Raw genomic sequence first — 21453 nt, forward strand, 5'->3', positions numbered from 1 at the left:
CTAAAGCAAAATGTTTTCACCTTTTGTCTCTTTTCAAACTAACGCGTTTATTNATTCCGGCTATTTTCTGTCGTGAGTGTGATTTTCAAAACTAAAGCAAAATTTTTTTCACCTTTTGTCTTTTTGCAAACTAACGCGTTTATTCCGGGTAAACTAAAGAGACGGTAAACATTTTGTTGTTGTTGTACTTTGTTACAAGTCCATCTTCGAATTTAAATAAAAAAAAATCTTTATAACATTTTTTATTACCCATTTCTTCTTTGTACAATGCGCCATAAAGAGACCACCCTGAATAACTTTTGATCTATTGATCGGATCTTCATGTTCTAGGACTCAATCTTCATGGTTTTAGGGGGTGACCTTAAATATGCTAATCAATAAGAGCAGACGATATTTTAAGTTACTAAATCAGATACAAAAATGTATTTTCTCAGCATAAACATATACATAATGTTTAATGGATTAGAATGTGTGATCCCAAAATATAAGGGGAAATCGAAATCTGGGAAATATAGTTCCCATAGTTTGATCAGAAGAGCGAACCTAAGTTTGGAACCCTTTAACGTTAATTTTATTTTTTGCGTATTTCGCCATACCTCAAGAATTCTTAAAGCGAACTAAAAAAATTTTTTTTTTACTCACAATGATAAAATTCGTTTGTCCAAAAATAATTCTAGTCAAAAAGTAAATTGTAGTAAATATTAATTTTTTATTATTTTATTTAATAATAATCGAAAAAAAATTTGAATTGAAAGGTATAGAATTTATTACATCATTTTAAAGAATGTAATTTATTACGAAAAAATACAAAATTTGAGTGAAATTAACTGAATAGTTCGAATTTTAGAGATGCAAAATTTTTATGCTGTTGTTTATTCAGAGAAAGTACGTTTTCGTTTCTGATTTTTTAACTTAAAATATCGTTTGCACTAATTAATTATCATATTTTCAGTTACTATTTAGAACCATTAAGATTGAGTCTTAGAACTTGAAGATCCGATCGTTAGACCAAATCTTATTCAGAGTAATCCGTTTTTTTCAGCACTGTACAATACCATTGAGTTTTTCCCCAGCTAAATTCATTGCCTTCTTCGAAATATTTGAAAGAAAAAATGATTACGTGAAATTTTTTCATCTGTTATTTCTTGGTACGTTTATTTCCATTAAATTGAAGAGAGTTTTAAATACTTGCATAGGCGATCTAAAACAGTCCCATTTCACTTTAAATTTTAAATAATTAAATGCTAATAACTAAAAGGTGATGTTAAGAAATCACTACACCAAAGGGATATAAATTTATTCTAACTTTAAAAAACTGCATAAACTAGAACTAGACTCATGATATTTGTAACCAGTTATGTTAAGTTTGGGTGATATGGTAACAATTTTACACTCACAAACATTACAAAAGTTACATTTCATCACTTGTTAGTAATAAAACTTATCTAATAACATATCTAACGAAAGAGTTCTTTAACACGTTGAGCGCCGCGTCAGCCATCGGTGGCTGACACTGGACTTTCCGCTTAGGCAGCGTCAACCACCGGTGGTTGACGCTGAAATTACATTTAGGCCGCGTCAACCACCGGTGGCAGACACTGACCTTTCACATAGGCCGCGAAAAACAGCTGGCTGACAGCGTATAACATGATATAGAACTCTAAAATTTACACTCTTTTTTGGAATTGCAGAAAATTTATTCAAAATTTACTTAATTATCGTGATTCTTGGTTTAATAATTTTCTAGGTTTTTATCCACCACTGTTTCTAAACAATTCGTAGGCTTATATAATTCCTCACTTTTTACAGATATGTCATCTTCCCATCTCCATTCCTCCTCACTACTCCTCATCATCGATTTATTACTACAGCTGAATCGGTTAATGCCGCTTCGCGGCAGCGCACCGACATTTATGTGATTTCTACCATTCTACAGATATGTCAGGAGAAGACACCCACGCTTATGCTGTTTCACCATTTTCAGGATTTTGACCATTCATGTTTTAAGAGTTTGTGAATGTAGCAAGTTAAGTTCAAAAGTATTTCTGCCACTAGTAGTGACCAACTAATGTTTCATCACAGTGAAGTTTAAAAAAAAAATCAAATCACGCAATATGGCCACTTATCATCACCACGGACGTGGCGGAAAGAGACAAACCGACACTCCAACACGAAACTCAACGATACAGGAGATACGACGATGGATGGAAACTCCACATGAGGAATACGGACTTGGCGGAAAGCGTCAAACCGAAAGCCCGAGACGTAATCCTATGACGATTGAACCACCCACGGATCCTATGGAATTAGAGATGTATGAGAGAATAATGGAAGCATACGGGAAAATAAACAGTGAAGCAAACGAACTGCTTGAAAAAACAAGAAACTATTACCAGCAAATCAAGTCTGAAATACAGACTACATCAGCGGAAGTCACTGACACGGAAATTCATGAAAGCGGCTGGCTTTTGGAGCAGACAGTGAGTGTGTCATCCGTAGATTCGGAAAGTTCATCCAAAAATGTCACCGAGCCCCCCCCCAAAAAACGAAAACGTAAAAAGAGAAAGAAAAACAAAGCTACAAAGCCTGTTGAAAATTTATCCACTACTACAATTATCACCCCTCCACAACCACTAGATGTCGCCACTTGCTTGCAGCAATCTGACACCGAAGAAAATTCTGACTTGACCCAACCCATGGAGAATTATAATTCAGCTGCGGCTCCACCCACAATTTCAGAAACAGAACCACCAATCAAGCATATCAAAGTTCTAGTCCGTGGACTCACAGCATGTACCAATACAGATCATATCTCCCGTGAATTGGCCAAGACAGGCATTATAACAAGCAAAGTGATTCAGTTTAAAAGAAAAGTGGGCAAGGCCTATCGGCTCCTCCCACTTTTTCTCACAGTATTGATCAAAACAGAACAAAATAACCAAATCTACTCAGTAACCAATATTTGTGACCTTCCCGTGAAAATTGAAAGATTTCGTGGAGGGAATAGCCCAATACAATGTTATAACTGCCAGAATTTCGGCCACACACAACGAATGTGCAAATCTCAACCAAGATGTCTAAAATGTGCCGCCGACCACCGTTCCTATCAGTGCCATAAGGATAAAACTTCACCACCTAAATGTTGCAACTGCGGAGAAGCACATACTGCAAATTACACAGGTTGCAGCAACCGTCCCCCCAGGAGAGGCCTTCGTGCAACTCCTGNGGATCTATCTTATTTCCCCGAATATATTTGAATAACGCAATATCCAAGGTTAATCTCTCTGCGATACACATTAATATTCATATAGACTTGGCAAACAAACCCCAGAATTTTCGACATGATTCTAGACAAGTATTGTATTTGTCCTATCGCTTTGAAACTTTAATTCTCATTAAACACTATTTTTTTTGGCTAAAATGGTAGCAAAATATCGCCTAGACCGCAAGAATGTCTCAAAACTAAGTCTACCGTAAGAAATAATTAGACGTTATTTTTTTCTCTAAATTACGTTAGAATTACGCAACTTCCCAATACTTTTTTTAAAAATTAAACTGTTTATCTGATATATTTAGTCTCATGACAAAAGAATATTCGGCAAGATTTTCTCACATTTAAAATTTCGTAGCATTAATATGTGTGATTGCGTATATTATAGATGAATGTCACAGACAAAGAATGCCAGTTAAAATTATCCTTGACTGGTTATACGAAACTGGGTAATTACATTCAATTACCCAGTACAGGTAACCGGTACTGTACACTGAAATTTGTCAACCGTGACCGGTTAATAAGCAGACAATGAAAGTCTAGTTGCTATGTGCTATTTACCCGGAACATCTCTAGTAGGGATTAATTAAATGCAAATTAAGAAAATAAATTGAAGAAAATTAGAAATGTCAAATAAAAGCAGCCTGGAAATAATGAAATATTTTATTCTTATCATTTATTAATAAGAGTTACATTTGTACATTTTGTTTACTCTTTCAATATCACTTTTGTTCATTCCTGGCTTTTTGAATGAGTAAACTAATTTCTGTCCATTTCTGGCCACCATCGTGTCCTTTCCATTGTAGGAGAAGGCTCTGTTACCGTAAATCATGATGGAGTCGTAATCAAATGAATTGTACAAGATATTCCCTTGTGGACTGACCTTTTTGAAGTTATGCCGAACACCTAGATAATAACAAATTATAGATTTGAACTGAAACATAGTAAATAGTTAAATTTCATGCGTAAGCTACGTGATAAATAACTTCTGATTCTCCACTACAGTTTTAATCCTTTATAATTCCACTTTTACTTTAACCCTTTTTAAGGCCTTGGTAAATATACTTACCACCACTTTTAATTTAGGTTTCCATTTGTTAGTAACTTTAGCTTTCTTGAAGTGCGTATGAATAAAATTGGTAACTTTTTGTTAGTTTAAAAAAACGCATAAAAGTTTTGAAATAGTTTGAAGTTTGTAGCATTTATAAAATTTATTTTATAAATAAAGAAAAATAAAAGTCAATAAGTTCCTAATAGGTCGTGTTAAATATACTTACCACCACAAAAATGGCATTTTTATAAACTAAATGAGTTTTTTTTCTCATATCAATTACTATTTTTATAACTATTTCAATTCCAAAAATACTTAAATTTACCTTTGCTGGAAATAAGGGGCCCATTAAAGGGTTAAGTTAAACCGATTCGTTTGATATAGATAAAGAAACTATACAAATTTGAATATTTTAAATTCTTAGTTTATTAAGTCGAATGATTTTCTGAAAAGTAACTCCGATTAGGTCTAGTTATCTATAGGGTTAAAATTTAAGAAAATAATAATAATTCGAAGTAAAATTGCAAAAATTAGCAAAAATAAAATTACAATAAATGTAAAATTGCAAACTGTTAAAGCGAATGCCTATTTTTACTTACAAGTTCTGTTAATGGTCCCGTGCCATTTTGTTTTCTCCATTTGCTGATATAATCTGTACAATTTGTGCTATAGGGATGTGGTAAACGCCTAATCTCAGTCTAAAAAAATAAAAAAAGATTACATTTTCTTAGTGGTTAAGCCTTATACAATTTCGATTTAGTTCTGGTGTAAAAGCCGCAATGGAATAGCATATATAAAACTACAGAGTAATCAACCTCGTTAAGAGATGTTTGGAATCAGTGATTTTTTTTCCAAAATAGATAAAATTATTCTTTTTGTAACCAGAGTTGAGCAGGTGACCCAATTTTATGTGTTCACGATTAACAATTTTCAACTCCAAAACCTTGTAATTCTGAGCCTAATCCAGAAAACAAGGGGGCTCCTGGATGAAGCATTTGGACAAACTAGTCTACGCGAAGGACTTTTTGAAGAAACTAACCCGAATTTGCATTGCGTGGAGAGGAAAACCACGAAAATCAAAAGCGGTCGGCTGTTTGGTATAAGGGGGATTCTAACCTGTAATCAGTCAATAAACGAGAATATTTAGTCAGTATTGTGGTAGGTAACGAGGCAGGAATGGTATCGTTCCGTCAACACTGGGATTCGAAGCTGGGTATTTCATTGAGAGGCTAGCGCTCTATCCCCTGAACAAATGCAGCTTAGGTAGAATTATTATTTTATTTTAAAGCCGGCGTTGAAAGCCGAGGCTATTTGAATTTCATGATTATCAAGGCTTTACTCCAGGGCCCTGTAATTTTGAACACTATCCAAAAGACGAGGAAATCATTACCTGGGCAGTGCCATCACCTCCTACATCAGAAAGCCTCCACACGGTCTTCTATAAGTAGTCCGCGCAGACTATTTAAAAAGTAAGTCAGTTGTGCGAATGAACCCAAAACCTTTTATTAAAGTAATTGAGAGAAATTTATCATATATATTTACAAATTGAATCTGTAGTGGTTGACAAGTGAATGAAGTAAACCAATAACATTCATAAATTAAACAAATTTTTAGTCATATATTTGCTACCACTTTCTTATATGAACTAGATTTTGTATTAAATGACTCGTTCGAAAAGTGAGTATCCTTCACAGTGGTCTGTTCGGACTACGTATAAAAAAACGTGTGGAGGCGTTGGCAGTGCCTGATTTAGAAAACAGCAGCCCTAGACGCAGAACTGTGCAAGCCCCATTGGTCCCTAAATTTACGTGTTATTCATTAGGAAATGCATTTAAGCTGTTTGCAATATAAGTAAATTAGGATATATTATTAAATTTGATCTTATATTTATTTCAAGCTTCTTTAACTCGCTATTCTAATAGGCAATTCTTATGGAAAAACAGAAAAATATTTAAACATTTCGAATGCTCTAAAGCCGGGTGATAACTAAACCTTATGATCAGACAGCGGATAATATGCAATTGCATACATGCATATGCAATTGCATATTTTAACGAATGTATATTTTGCCATTTGTGCAAATAAATGCATAAAAAGGTATATTTGCTCTTATAAATGCATATTTTCAGCATTTTATGGCTTTTCCCTCCTAAAACCATATCACTATTCTTTTTATGTTAGCATAAGGAACGCTTTAAATTTTGTTTTGTCGTTCTTTATCACCTGAAAGGGTCAGCTGGATTGATATTGCTGGGGGTGATTGCAATCATGTGAAAAAGATGTAGAAATGAGGTGTGTGTCGGGAAGGGGGTACAAAGGGCCTACCCAAACAGACATTCGTCATAGAAACCTCAGAAAGGGATGGTCAGATATTCTATGAAGGGATGTCTTTTCCTGGAATAAATAATTGTCAATCTGTGTGGGAAAAATAAGGCTTCTGTGGTAGGTAGAAAATGACCTCCCTTTCCTGTGATTGATTAGTTAAAAGGTGGAGTGAATACATTTTCGGAGAGAGCTGCTATTCTAACATATTTCGATAGTCCATCCGATAGATAGATAGTTTCGACATCCATCAGTTGAATACGTAGTTAGTGAAGCTTCGAACGTGATTTTTGACTGCTGAATTTTATAATATGCCAAAAATTAAGTCGACTAAATCAAATTTAATGAAGACATGGATTTCGGACTATGGGAAGGACTTTACGACCGATGGGGAAATAGTATTTTGTGTGATTTGTCAAAAACACATTTCCTGTGAAAAAAAGTACCAAATCGATCAACATATAAAGACTAATGCTCACTCCGCGAAGAAAAAGCAGAATACAAAAGGATTTGTTCAAAGTTTATTAACTATTCCTGTTCAAGCAGCTAAAAAGGAAAGTGATTTTTCTAGTGATTTATGCAAAGCCTTAGTAAGCAGCAATATTCCTTTAAAAAAGTTAAATAATCCAAACTTAAGACAGTTTTTAAAAAAATATTGTACCAATCAGATCATTCCCGATGAATCGACTTTAAGAAAGAACTACCTTCAACCGATATATAACGAAGTACTGGATGATATTCGACGAGATATTGGAGATGGCCCTATATGGATTGAAGTCGATGAGACGACAGATAAGTGCGGTCGCTATATTGCTCATTTTATTTGTGGAAAAATGGATAATATTCCTACTCGACCACATCTTCTAGCAAGCAAAGCCCTTGAAAAAGTCAATCATTCAACCATAGCAAGGTTTGTCAATGATTCTATCAGATTATTATGGCCTGATAGAGATGGTTCTGAAGATGTTTTGATTTTTGTCAGTGATGCCGCTCCGTATATGGTCAAATCTGCAGCAGCACTGGAAATTTTTTATCCCAGAATGCTTCATATTACATGTTTGGCTCATGCTGTTCACAGACTGGCTGAGACTGTTCGAGAAGTATTCTCCTCTGTGAATGATTTAATTTCTAGTATCAAGAAAGTTTTTCTCAAGGCACCTGTGCGCATAAAATTGTATAAAGAAATGTATCCTGATTTGCCCTTACCTCCACAGCCTGTGATAACTAGGTGGGGTACATGGATTGAAGCTGCACGTTTTTACGCTAATAATTTTGATGCAATAAAGTCAGTTGTAGATGCAATTGACAGTTCCTGTGCTTCTTCAGTTTATGTCACAAAAGAATTACTACAGGATATCTCTTTGCAGAAGGACTTGGCCATAATTGACACTCACTTTTCTTTCTTAAGTGGAGCAATAACAAAGCTCGAAACACGAGGTCTTCCCCTGGCTGAGGCCATATCCGAAATTGAAAAAATTCAACAGTGCATCAATGCTCTTCCAGACTCAGTTGGGAAGAAAGTAAAAGAAAAATGGTGTTTCGTTCAAAACAAAAATTCGGGTTTTGCAGCAGTGAAGAAGATAAATGATTTTCTTAATGGAAACGGAACTGAACTTCCAGAGAAAGTAAAACCAATGAGTACGAAATTGTACAAGTTTTGTCCAATAACATCGGTTGACGTGGAGAGGTCATTTTCTGCTTTCAAAATGATCTTTGATGACCGACGACATCAATTCACCCTTGAAAATTTGGAAAAACACTTAGTTGTGTATTGCAACAAAAATTATTCAGTTTAATAAAATCTTTCCGGAAAATGCGATGATTTTTCTTCTCTCATTTATCATACTTCAGTTTTAGGCTTTTTCTTCAGAAATGTGTAGATTCAAGTAAGAAATATTTTGATTTTCTTCCTTTTAACAAAAAAATGTTTTAGCTGTGTTTGTTGGAAAAAGTAAGTAGTAGTATTTAAATAAGTTGAACTTTTAATTTCTATTTTAAATGCATATTTCTAGTTTTAAGAGCATATATTCAAGTTTTTTAGTGCATATTTGCATGCATATTTTGTCCGTTTTTTAGTGCATATAATCCGCTGTCTACTCACGATAAATCAAGCCTGCCTTGCTTCTGGATCAAGCATTGAGGCAAACTTACGGAACTTTTGATGGAACTAGCCCGCATTTGAATTATATGGAGACGAAACCTACGAAAACCCCCACGGATAGTTCGATGTCGAGGGGATTCTAATTTATGACCCGTTTACCACTGAGGACGTTTTGCGTCAACACTGCGGTTAGTGTGCGCCGGGAGTAGAATCCGCTGGGATTTGAATCTGGTCACCTCTTTATGAGACGAACGCTCTTCTAATAATTCTACCTAAGCCACTTTCGATTTCTATAAATAAAGCATAGTTTCAGAATTTTCACTAGTTCCACTTTATATTAAAATATTATAAGCAATTCCACTTCAACCACTGGTTCGGATTTACTACTTTTCGTTACATTTGAATTGCTGCGTTAAAACTCTTAGACTTAAATGCTAAGAACTAGGTGGATATGTAGAAAGTTTTTCGGGGAGTATGATAAGATGAAAAAAAATTAACAATTGACAATTAGATCAAGAATTATTTACTGTGGTGCTTGTGATAAAAAATAATATGCTGGCCACTCTGCAGCTTGCAGATAAGCACCTAAGAAGTTAAAATTTTGCATGTCGAGCATTTTCTTAAAGTTAAATGATCATCAATAAGTTAAGAAATCAGTCGCAAAAATGTCTCAATAATTGTGTATTTCTTTAACGGATTTGGATTCTTGAGCCTCAAAACAAATGGTGGATCTACCATCTGGAAAATACCATCAAGAGAGCAGTCCATAGTTCGGATCCTTAAATGTTAGTTTCCCTTTTTACGCATTTCTTCATCTCAAAGATATTTTTAAATGAAGTATTTTTATCTCAAGTATTTTTAAATTTTGTATTTCTCAAGAACTTTTAGATCGAATCACTTCGAACTTTAGATTGTGTAATTTAAAATTTAAATGTTTTGTGCAATGCTCGTACTTTCCTTAATATATAATTGTCTTTTTTTTTACTGTTTTTAAATAGCTTATTGTTACATATACTTATTCAGGTTTGTGTGCTCATTGCAAACACGGATTATAAGTTTATGTTGAATAAATATCAAGAGTCAGAGAATGACATCCGGGGGCACATGCAGGCTGGTGTTTTCAATATAAAGTACCACTTAAAAACCCTTTTTATGGTTAAGAACTGGAAGCATAAGCTGGAGATAATCTGGGATATTACAAAGAAGCATCCAGGGGGTTACGGAGGGATTAGAACCAACAACCTTCACGCTAAAGAGTGTTTGACGGATCGGCGAGACCGCTCAGCCAACGCCCTCTATAACTGAAATCCTGCACACGGTTTTTTATAGGTAGTTCGCGGAGATGCCAACTTGCTTTGCACAGCAAATATATATTTTAAAGTGGTAGTTTATCAATTGTGATTCTTGGTTTAATATATTCAATTTAGTAGATTTTTATCCACCATTATTTCTAAATAGTTCGTAGGCTTATATAATGCACCACTTAATAGTACTTACCTCTAAACATCCTCGAATACATCAGTAATGCTAAATTTAAACACGAAACCGCCCTTATGCTTATGCTCGACGTGGCCAAGGCCTTCGACCGAGTATGGCATAAGGGACTTATCGTAAAACTACATAAAATGAATATTTCATTAGACCTTATTACTTTAATTAACTCTTTCCTTACTGATAGAAAGTTCAGAATTAAAATCGATAGCTCGTTCTCAGCTTATAAAAACATTCAAGCCGGTGTGCCCCAAGGTAGTATCCTCGGGCCACTACTATACATCTTATACACAGCTGACTTCCCTATTAATAACGAAAATCCAAACGAATTCACAGCCCTATATGCCGACGATACAGCAATTATCACGAAATCTATGAGCCATTTACAAGCCTTCAAATACATGCAAAACAAGATCTACAATATCGAAAAATGGTGCTCACAATGGAAGATAAAACTACACCCGGATAAGTGCCAAATGATTATTTTCAATAGTAAAAAGAAAGGTAGAACTATTCCTGATATAGTCCTATACAAGCAGATCATTAAACCCACAAAGAGTGCAAAATATCTAGGAGTCACCATCACCTCTAATTTAAGTTGGAAACAACACATAAATAAAATTATTGAAAAAGCGAATGGCGCCTATTGGGCCCTCAACTCCATATTAAACTCGAAGTCATCTTTAGACTTAAAATGCAAGCGCACTGTCTACCTAATGGCAATTAGGCCAATTCTAACTTATGCCTGCCCCGCCATTAACACTCTAAGTGATCACTTAAAAAATAAACTCTCTATGGCAGAAGGGAAGATTATAAGAAGACTCGTCGGCGCCCCTAAATGCATTAGCAATAATAGTATAAAAAGGGATCTTAAAATTGATGACATCAACGTCTATATAAAAAATTTAAACCAAAATTTCTACGATGAAGCAAAAACCTGTACCACCAGCAATTTTAACTCACTCCTAGATATTGAATTAATTGACGACAACACTAAATTTAGCCCAATCACTGCCTTTTTCCTTAGGGATATGACGTAGCCCTAGCACACGAAATACACTCTCGATTTTTGGTGCTAAGCACCACCTCTTCCCCCCATCTCCATTCCACCTCACTACTCCTCATCATCGAATTACTACTACAGATGAATCGGTTAATGCCGCTTCGCGGCAGCGCACCGAGATTTATATGATTTCTACCATTCTACCAGTACTTACCTCGATTTTTTGGTGCTAAGCACCCCCTCTTCTTCCCATCTCCATTCCTCCTCACCATCGATTTATTACTACAGATGAATCGGTTAATGCCGCTTCGCGGCAGCGCACCGAGATTTATGTGATTTCTACCAGTACTTACCTCATGCTATACCTTTTAAAAAGCAAGAAAAAGTAGTCAAATATTTTCAAAATTTGCTTTGTAGTTATTTACCGCTTTTTTTAAAATTATTTTGACTTGTCCGGAGCAGTTGGCGTCTCTGAGTCCGATCAGACCATTCTGAAGATAATACAGTTTACGAAAGACCCATTTAATACAAAATCTATTAAAAATTAGAAAGTGGTTGCGAATATATGCCTAAAAATTTGTTTAATTTATGAATATGATTGGTTTGATTTATTTACTTCTCAACCACTACAGATTCAATTCTCAAATAAATATGATATATTTCTCTCAAGCACTTTTAAAATAGAATTTGTGTTCGTGTCTACAATATTGGTTTAATTTTAAATAGTCTGCTCAGACTACTCATAAAATCCCGCGTGGAGGCTTTCTGGTGTAGGAGGTGTTGGCTCAGCCGGGAGGGGAACTTCAAGGAAATTTATTATGTCAATTCTTTCTTGTTAATTGTGGTACTACATCAGGGATATTAACTGCTTGCTTTCTGCAGAACCTTTTATAGAGTTGCAGAGAATTGAAAACATTAAAACTTTCAGACTTGCTTCCACTACCTTAATATTAAAGCGCGTGTGGCATGCCCAAGAAGGCCCCACCAATATATTATTCTTATAAATATTAAAATTTTTTCCAATTCCCACTCGGATATTCACTTTTGTTTTTAGGGTATCAGAAAAAACAGATATGTTGACCACTATTTTAAGAGGCAACATAGTAGGTGGGACAACATATCTCCCCAAGTAAGAAGGACAGGTAGTACAGAAAAGAAAAGGTAAGAATATCTACAGGGATGCCAACTTGCTCCGTTTAGTGAAATAGTATTTTCTAGTGGTAGCGAAATTTAAGTTTCTTTTAGTTTAGTATTTTTCATTTTAAGTAATTTTTTCACCACTAAATATCAAGAATTATAAGTATCATATAAAATGCAACGTTTTTCTATCAATCCACTGGATACTCTATTAAAAAGTAGGCATAACTATCCTTCTTAAACGAATTTTACTATACACTTTGATACCATTTTTTTAAAACTATTCCGGAAAGCGGAGTAGTTGGCATCCCTGTATCTATGCCTTCTCCGAGATTCGAACACTGGACCTCTCTGACTTAAGGTCAAGGAAGACTGATAATACAGGAATGTCGAGATAAATATTAAAATTGAAATAAATATTTAAAAAAAAATTAAAGATGGTAGCTGATGTTAGAAAATGACCAGTTTAATGAATGTTGTATGGGTTAATTGTATTCTGCGTATAAATGACGAAAAGCCTTACCATAGAGATATAGACTTTGTAAGCGAAACCTCCTTTAAGAAAGACTCCATTTCCGAAGGGTGAAGGGATTTGTTTTCTATTGTGGACTATAGCGACAATTTTAACTTCATCCGCATGAAAGAAGTATTCCTCGGGATACATGCTCAAATTCAGATTATAATCTAAACATTATAAAGCAAATTGCAAAATTATAAAGCAATTAATATAACATAAATAATAGACAGTGCGTAAAATAAAAAAAATGGACCATCTTTAATAACTTTCGAACTAATGAACGGATCTTCACGATCTAGAATTCCATCTTAACACATTGCTGACCGGTCAAGAGTTGACTCGTGTTTTCGTTTACAGTGATTTCGTGGCGACTATTTTAAAAAGTGGGCGTAGTTTTCCTAACTTTTCAAGCTTTACTATTTAATTCTCTACCAATTTATTATAACTTTACGAAATTGTATATGTTTGCAAAACTTGTGAACCATTACTAGTGATGTGCCAATCGATTCATTTAAATGAATCGGTTCTTTAGAATCAATTCACTAAAATGAACGGTTATATGAATCGATTCTTTGATTCTTTTTTTAATGGTCGTTATAATGGAAGAGTCTTTATAAAAGGTGGTCGTACAAATTAGTTTAGACTGTTTTAGTATTTGAATTAGTTGATCTAGGTCAGGGGCTCTCAATATTTTTCTGCCATGGAACTCTAAATAATTAACGTTCTTTCGGCGGAACACCTGATAAAAGTACTATCTCGTGTAGCCGCTGTAACCTTTCCACGGAACCATAGGGCTTTACGGAACACCAATTGGGGACTATTAATTTAGATCTTAGGCTCTAGGGTGCAGAAGCAGAATATTCCAGTTAAGCGGTCAGCCGAATGTGGCTAAAAAAAGTACCAATTAGCGAAACCCTTGCAATTCTTGGCGGAACTCTAGGGTTCCATGGAACACCATTTGGGAACCACTCTTTTAGATCCTATACTCTAGGGGTCAGAAGTTGAATGTTCTACTTGGGTGGCTATAAAAGTACTATCTCGTGTAACCGCTGTAACTTTTCCACGGAACCATTGAGCTTTCCGGAACACCAATTGGGGACCATCAATTTAGATCTTGGGCTCTAGGGTGCAGAAGCAGAATATTCCAGTTAAGTGGTCAGCCGAATGTGGCTAAAAAAAGTACCAATTAGCGAAACCCTTGCAATTCTTGGCGGAACTCTAGGGTTCCATGGAACACCATTTGGGAACCACTCTTTTAGATCCTATACTCTAGGGGTCAGAAGTTGAATGTTCTACTTGGGTGGCTATAAAAGTACTATCTCGTGTAACCGCTGTAACTTTTCCACGGAACCATAGGGCTACCCGGAACACCAATTGGGAACCATTAATCTAGATCTTGGGCTCTAGGGTTCAAAAGCAGAATGTTCCACTTGGGTGGTCCAGTTGAATGTGGCTGTAAAAAGTACTAACTAGTGGAGCCCCTGTAATTTTAAACGGAACCCAAGGGTTCCGCGAAACACCATTTAGGAACTGCTAATCTAGGCAATGCTAATAATTTTTTTAGAATTTTAATATTTTTATTTTTTTTTTAATATTTGTTTGATTCATCAATTTTATTAAAAAATAATAATTTTTTTAAAAAAAATTGTTAATATAAAGACCAATAATGAATAATAAAGATATTCGTAAAAAAATAAAACGTTAAATTCACTTATAATAATGAAAAAAATTCAAATTGTATAACGTGAAACAAAATAAAAAAATAGTTCAATTGCCTTTTAAAACTTAAAAAATTAAAACTTGAAAAAATGAGAGGATATGCATTGATATTCAATAAGTTTGTCTAAAAGTATTCCTAACAAAAAAAAAATAGAAAAGGGGGAAAAAAAATAAAATAAATAAAATAATTGAAAATATCCCTCCCCCCTGCAGTAAAAGAATATTTACTCTAAATACTCACATTTTTCGCAATAAACAGTTTTTCAATCATTAAAAAAATAAATATTTTTTTTTATCTTTTCTTAAAAAAAATAAATAAAATAAATAAATAAAAAAATAAATAAAAAAAACCTGTCTTTTTTTCTGAAAATTTTTAGTTACTTGCCCCTTTTCATAACCCCCATCCCTCTGAAGGCATCTTTTAATTTTAGAAAAAAAGATAATAGCGAAAAGAATCGATTCGTTTCTCAAAACAGTTCTTTTAATGTTAAAAGATATAAAACCGCTCAAATGAATCATTTAAACAGTTCAGTGAATCGAATGCAATGTTAAAGTATAGGAAAACGACTCAAAAGAACTGATTGGAAATCCAAATCAACTCTTTGAGCCGATATCAATGTTAAGAGATACGAAACGACTCAAATGAATCGTTTAGAAGTTCAATTCAACTCTTTGAGCCGATTTCAATGTTAAGGGATAGGAAACAGTTCAAAAGAATCGATTCATTTGGCTTTATGATTCTTTTAATGCTAAGAGATAGGCAAACAGTTCATTGAGTCGTTTATTCGACTCTTGATTCTTTTTCTCGCATTCGGCTCATTTTTAACCAATCAGAGGATCGTTCATTCGATTCTCGACTCTTTTTGTCTCATTCAACTCATTTTCAACCAATCAGAGATTTGCATTCATACGTAAGTTCATTACCCAATCAGCGCAACGGTTTCATTTTCTATGGCTCTCGCTCCTTGGCATAGAATAAACGATAACATAAAACTCTGCTTTACTTCATATTTACTGAAATTTATAATTCGAAAATTAACCATATGAATGAAAAAATTCGCTCTTTAATATTAAAGGACTGAAAAGTAATATCTGAGCTTTACAGCATTAATATCTTTTTTATTTGAAAGGAAGAACCGAAACTGGAGAAGACAGCTTTTCAGTTGTTGTTGCCATTTTTAAATTGTTGTTTATCAATAGAATTTATTAATTTCGTAGATGAAAAGGAAAAAAGAGAGAGTGATGCATACAGTACGTATTGCATTAATAGCATTTTCAATTCCCTTCATCCTTCAAGTGAGTCCATTTTATTAATCACCTCCGGAAACCGGTTGTGCGCTAACGTTGACATCGGGGTCATTCTCATCGGATGCGATTTTTCCGCTTGCGAAAACTCTCACACATACGAGTACCTTATTGGCTAGTTGTTCGCATGTAAATATTTTCAACCAATCAGATTGTCATTCGCATGATACTCGAGTGAGAATGGACCTGTGTCTATTCGACTGAGATAGGATTTTATCAAGCTCCAATTGTATAAACGAAATGCTGTATCAAATGCATATGCGGATGTTTAGTAAGTATAAGTACTAACTCTGAATAAGCTTATAAAGTGTAGAGTACAAAATATTGTCAAAAAAAAAAGAATCGATTCTTTTTCAAAAACGAACTTGATGAATCGATTCACAAAAAAGAGTTGAAGATTGATTGAAGAGTTGATGATAGTCATACATTTTATCATACGGCATTAAAAATGAAAATTTTTTAAAGTCTATATATATTGTTTTACTTCCACATCCGCTTTCAAAACAATAGTCGGGCACATGGAGTTTATTTTCAGAAAAGTTGCCGGTCAGCAATGTGTAAATAGTACAAGGGGGTGACTTCAAATGTGCGTATTAATTAGATCAGACAATATTTTAAGTTACAGTAATCAGACACAAAAACTTACTTTCCCTGAATAAACACAATTTTTTTAAGACTGATTTGTTTTTTTGACCCGTAAAATATTGGAGGTAGCTGCAATCGGGGAAATATGGCCCACATAATTTGGTCAGGAGAGCTGTCCAAAGCCTGGACCACTTAATGTTAAACTTTACTGTCTCGTATTTCACCATATTTCGAAAACACTTTAAGCGAATTGAAAAACTTTTTTACACAGTTATAAAATTCATCTATTCTAAGATAATTTCATACAAAAATAGGTTTTAGTAAATATTTATTATTTTATTTATTAGTCGACAAGATTTTAGATTGAAAGGTGAAATTTTTTTTTGGGATAATTTCAAAGAATGTAATTCTAAATGGTGAAACACAAAATTTAAGCGAAATCGATCGAGTAGTTCCTGAGAAATTGAATTTAAAAATTTTTTTAAGTGGATCTAAACTATTTTGAAATGAAAAAAAAATCCTTTTATATCCAAAAAAGATTATATTGATTAGATGCTGAATTTAATGACGCAAGTGTTGAATTTTTTTTAATGCTAAATGTAAGTGAAATTAAAGAAAATACATGCCACATTTTTAAAACTTTTTTGAAAAAATCTAAGATTTTTTTTTGTGTTGTTGTATTATTTAATGAGTATGTAAAACTTGAAGGCAAATCAAGTGCGAGATTTGTTTTAAGAAAATTAAAATTTACTAGGAGGCTTCGCCCCCTGCTCGCTTGTCCTCGACAACCCTCGGAACTGCTTTCGCAGTTCATTTAAGATTGCTTTGCAATCCGATGCTCGCTTTACTCACTCATTGGATACGTTCTTAACGTCTAGCTTTTGTATACTTTTTTGAACACTGAAGTTCCGAAAACTTTTCACTGTAGAAAATTCTAAACCTGTGCATTTCAATATTAATCTGAAATTGCAAACAGTTCACATATTTTTCTTAATCACACTATTCTAAATTTCAGTTGTTGAGAAAAGTGACTGTTGTAAGTTTTGTTTTAAAGTCTTTCCCACCAGAGGGCTAAAACCATGTGTTGTAAAGCAATATGAAATAGTACTGAACGCCGGATGTAAAGCATCGGCTTCGATGAAGATAATTTTGTGAGAAATGTTTTGATAATTTGATGAGAATTCACCCGATTAGACATATGATTCTCACTACGTGCTCTTGCGCTCCGGAGACTATCGATTAAAAAGTATTAGCGTTTTATATAAGGTAGATTTGCCATATGATGCTCACTGCGTGCTCTTGTGCGCCGAAGCCTATCAACTAAAAATGAAAACTGTTGCCAACGCGAGCAAAGAAATATCATCGGTTTTATTGATACATACGTATTAGCGTTTTATATAATACTAGGAGGCTCCGCCCCCTGCTCGCTTACGCTCGCCAACCCCCGAGACAAGTACTTAGTTACATACTTCAATTCAAGAATATTTCTTGTGACACGTAATCACTCTATAAATACGTACCCAGAAACTAATAAACCGATTTAATTAAAACTAGGAGGCTCTGCCCCCTGCTCGCTAACGCTCGCCAACCCCCGAGAATTGCTACGCAATCCTATGTGGTTCACGCCGTGAACCATGGCTCGCTGCGCTCGCTCGCCAATGAACACAATGTTCTAGCACAAAGACATAATATATTATCATCAAAGACATAGTATTTTATCATCAAAGACATAGTATTGTACTTATGTAGAAGAATTCTACCAATGTTCTTATTGGCTTTTAAAAAAGTATATTAGCTATTTAGATTGTACATGGTGAAAAAATCAAAACATTAGCTAAATAAGAAACATATTAGCAAAATAAATTATCAAATATTGCTTCACTAATATTCTGCATTTTAAAGCGTGAAAATTCAATGCATAAATAAACGCGAAATATAAAAAAATTCAATGCATTCAATACAAACACTTAAACGTTTTTTAGACGTTTAGGTAGCTCCCAGTAGAAAAATATCAATTCAACAGCGGCCTTTTAAAGCATTCTCACTTCAATTAATTAATTAATTCCTAATTGAGTTTAAATTAAATATTGTCATGTTTTTAGTGCATGAATCTGAATTGAACAACCTGATAATGCTCACTCTGGTTATTGTTATCTGGTTGCTCACTACGTGCTCTTGCGCGCCGAATCCAATCAATTAAAAATGAAAACTGTTGCCAGCGCGAGAAAAGAAATATCATCGGTTTTATTGATACATACATACATACGTACGTATTAGCGTTTTATATAATATAGATATAAGGTAGATTCTTAAAGAGTGGTGAATTTATATTGTAATTTAAAACATTACGGTTCGATATTAAGAGTTTTTTCTTAATTTATCTTTTAAAACAATTAAAACTTTTATCTGTTTAGCGAAATTTTTCATTTAGCATTTTACAAATGTAGAAAAAATCATCATTTTAAAGAGTCTATTGTTTCCATGTTTTCATTTTTAAAAAATCAATGGTCCAAAACTGAAAAAAAAGCTTTTTTCATTTTTCTGGAGGTAAATAAACTCATTGGTACTTAGTTACAAAAAGTGGTTTATACGAGAAGAAAGGGTAATACATATTTTTTGATAGTTGGATAGTTTTTTCTGTTATCTACTACTTTAACTTTTAAAAATCACTTTTTATGTCTTTTGATCCAAATATGTAGACAGAATTATCTTGTTTCCCCTAAAACGAGTCTTAATGTTTTAATGAAATAGATGTATTTCTATTTTGTTTTTTAAAACAGAACCAACCCTTTAATAAAATGCGAGGCACAAATAGGTTAGAAGAATACCTAACATCTACATATTTGAAATATAATGGGTAATATTTTTTAGTTTTTCACTTAAATCGTTTTGATGGTTAAAAAGTGCGAACGTTCTCATCTTTAGCACCACATTGTTTGAAATTTCTCAGGAAAATGGCTAAATAATATTTACTTAATTATTAATTTACCATTTTCAACAAAAGAAGTTAAATAACCGTAAAAAATATAGTATTTAAACTGTTTACTGGGCGAAAAATCGTTTTTTGAGTATTTTCGCCTAATACGATTTAAGCAACCAGAATTTTTTACGCGTACACTGTGCCCACCGTATGAAGATATTTAGTTCCTTGCAGTTGGATAGTACTAGAGCCACCAGAGCAAATATGTCAATCCCATAGCTGGCTGAACTGGGGTTTGAATCCCAACGTTGACATTACAATATTTCTTCAACTCCTTCAATATTTGAAAAGTTTTCAGTGTTCTGAACCGCTGAATCGGTGACCATAGACTATCACAGCACAACAAAGCTTACACAAAAAAGTCTAGTATTTCTCATTTCTAACGATAGATGACACCACCAGATAAATTAATTCAGCCACATTCCACTGTTTATTTGACAAAACACAACTCAACCACAACCCAACTCCAATATTCATTACCTAACGAAAATCCTAACAAAACTTAGCTTATAACGAAAGACCTAACTTATGTCTTTGTAAATTTGGCTATTTCAGTGTCCAGAACTTCTCAATCGGTGACCCTATACAGTTCGGTAAGAAATTCGGTATCAGTTTAGTTTTTATATTTAAAGTGGTAGCGAAATTTTAAATATACGACTTTTTTGAAATTCCATTTCTCAGGAACTTTTCGACCGATATTTTACTGGAATTTTGTATTCTTTTCATGTAAAGTTACATTTTTTAAAATCATGTATTGAATTATACACTGTACAATTCAAAATCTTTTCGACTTTTATTATATAAAGTAATAAAAATAATAAATATTTACTAAAAGTTAATTTTTTGTACGGAATTATTTTTAGACAAAATAATTATATAATTGAGAGCAAAAATTTTTCAATTCGCTTAAAAAGGTTACGAGATATGGTGAAATACGCAAAAAGTAAAATTAACATTAAGGGGTTCGAACTTCGGATAGCTCTCCTGACCAAATGATGCGAGCATATTTCTAGATTTTGGTTACCCCCTATATTTCGAAGATCAGAGAAAGTACGTTTTTATTTCTGATGTCGCAACTTTATAATATCGTCTGCACTAATTAAGAAGCATATTTCAAATCACCGCTTTGAACTATTAAGATTGATAACTAGAACGAGAAGATCTGATCATCAAAAATTATTTACAGTAGCTCATGTACTTTTTTGGGAAGGGGTGGTATTGTAATTATATTTGTACATTTAGTATCTATTAAATTTGCATCGATTTACATAATTCGAGTAAAACAAGTGAGATCAAACTGAAATTTTTGAGCAATTTTTCAGATGAATTAGTCGGAAATGGTACAATTGATACATTTTGAACACTTTTTCGTTCTTGAAATTAGCTTATTGGCCTATTATTATTATTACATATAAACATTTTGGATATACGAACAATATCAAAACAAAGATATACTTGCAACAATTTTTGAACAATTTTTCGTTCTTGAAATTAGCTTATTGGCTTATTATTATTATTCATAAACATTTTGGATATACGAACTGCATCAAAACAAAGATGTACTTGCGATAATTTTTAAACAATTTTTCGTTCTTGAAATTAGCTTATTGGCTTATTTTTATTATATATAAACATTTCAGATATACGCAGTGTATCAAAACAAAGATGTACTTGCAACAATTTTTGAACAATTTTTAATTCCTGAAATTAGCTTATTGGCCTATTATTATTATATATGGGTCATTCTCACAAAAACAGTCATTTTCATGTCCCCAGTATATTTTATGTTTGTTTTACAACTTACGAAAAAAAATTTTCAGGGAAAGTGTCCTTCAGAATGCAAGCTAACAAAAGAATAAAAATAAAATTATCAATTTTTATTTTTTATTTATTTTAGGTAATTAAAATATACCAATATGTCATTCCCTCACTTGTCCCCACTGCTGATTTAAAAAAAGAAAAAAATTGTTT

General features: G+C 33.5%; 1 protein-coding gene across 2 annotated transcripts in view; it reads right to left on the reverse strand.

The window, feature by feature from the left end:
* Positions 1 to 21453, reverse strand: part of LOC107437445 (four and a half LIM domains protein 2) — a 159412-nt gene that overhangs the window by 87983 nt on the left and 49976 nt on the right. The gene's annotated exons all lie outside the window — the stretch shown is intronic.

This window comes from Parasteatoda tepidariorum, chromosome X1 (assembly GCF_043381705.1).
Source record: "Parasteatoda tepidariorum isolate YZ-2023 chromosome X1, CAS_Ptep_4.0, whole genome shotgun sequence".
Lineage (NCBI taxonomy): Eukaryota > Metazoa > Arthropoda > Arachnida > Araneae > Theridiidae > Parasteatoda > Parasteatoda tepidariorum.